Source organism: Giraffa tippelskirchi, chromosome 13 (genome assembly GCF_054371585.1).
Source record: "Giraffa tippelskirchi isolate mGirTip1 chromosome 13, T2T-mGirTip1v1.2.pri, whole genome shotgun sequence".
Taxonomy (NCBI): Eukaryota; Metazoa; Chordata; class Mammalia; order Artiodactyla; family Giraffidae; genus Giraffa; species Giraffa tippelskirchi.
This window is the reverse complement of record NC_137287.1, coordinates 57,129,726-57,130,933: the sequence shown is the minus strand read 5'-3', so window position 1 is coordinate 57,130,933 and position 1,208 is coordinate 57,129,726. Positions and strand designations below refer to the sequence as shown.

General features: G+C 42.5%; 1 non-coding gene across 1 annotated transcript; it reads left to right on the top strand.

The window, feature by feature from the left end:
- Nucleotides 1-698: 698 nt before the first annotated feature.
- TRNAE-UUC (transfer RNA glutamic acid (anticodon UUC)) lies at nucleotides 699-770 on the top strand. The gene has a single exon. It is a non-coding gene; the product is annotated as a tRNA-Glu (tRNA).
- Nucleotides 771-1,208: the final 438 nt, after the last annotated feature.

Here is a 1,208-nt window from a genome sequence, read left to right as displayed (position 1 = left end):
AAGAAAATGTCAAAAACAGCAACGCTTTTCGCTAAGAGCAATGCGAAGGTCATGTATGCAGTATCATCCTGACTGCTGACTCTGGACTCCGGAGGAAAGAGTTGAAAGCAGGATTTGGGAAAGGGTAGAATTCATGTAAATAAAAGCAGAACGAGCTCAGAGCTGCCTCAATACCAGCTTTTACGCAGGCTCTTTTGGTGGTTAAACGCAGTGTGAAATAATCTTTTTAATGGTCTGGGGGAGCCCTGATTTCCTTTGTGTGTAAGCCCATTATGTGTTGGCTTGAAAGGACTCCTCCTTTCTGGCTTTCTCTGACACTCACTCTAATGCCTCCCCCTTTCTTGTCCAGAGCATGAAGCAGCACCCTTTGGAGATTAGGGAGAAAAGAAAACACCACCAGAGCAGATGAAGAGCTGGCAAGGCTCCAGGCAAAAGACCTGCAAGAAGAAAGTGACATTCTTCAAGTCACTTGTTTTCTCCCATTGTGCATGACCTCATGGATTTTTACAGTGTTGTTTTCTTACTATTACTCATTGGTAATCAATTCCCTTTTGCCATTTGGATAACCCCTTTGGCTTATACACCCTATCCTGCAGTTCAGAAAGCGGAACATCGGCAGCAGTAAAAGCTATGAGATGGTAACATGGGTGGGGAAGGATGAACAGTCGATAGCATGAGGAGAGGGTCACTGAGGAAGTTCCCTGGTGGTCCAGTGGTCAGGACTCTGTGCTTTCACCGCATGGCCCCAGGTTCAATTCCTGGTTGGGAAACTAAGATCCTGAAAGTTGTGCCTGCAGTGGGGCTCAAAAAGAAAGAGGGTCATTGAAAATCAAGAGTAAGAGAACTAATACGTGGTGTTGGTATCAAGCCTCATCACAGCTCTACAATTTGTTTACTGTGTCCTGACAGATGCATAAACTATCTTCTAAGTGATGCTGATAATCAAGGTGCTCCCTGTTCCTCTTGATTAGATTTGTTTATGGTCTGATTGGTCTGACGCTACAAGTGCCCAACCTAAGATTATAGGCTATAGTAACTCTACTCATAGGAAGAGTGACCAAAGGCTTAGATTTTATATCAAACTTGCTAACTTTACCTTTTCTAATTGAGTATCTTACAATATCTAGTTCAATAGAATCTACGGATAAAATAAACCAAAAACACAGTGTCTTTCTCTTTAAAAAAAAGTCTTTAAGCAAATGAGAAGA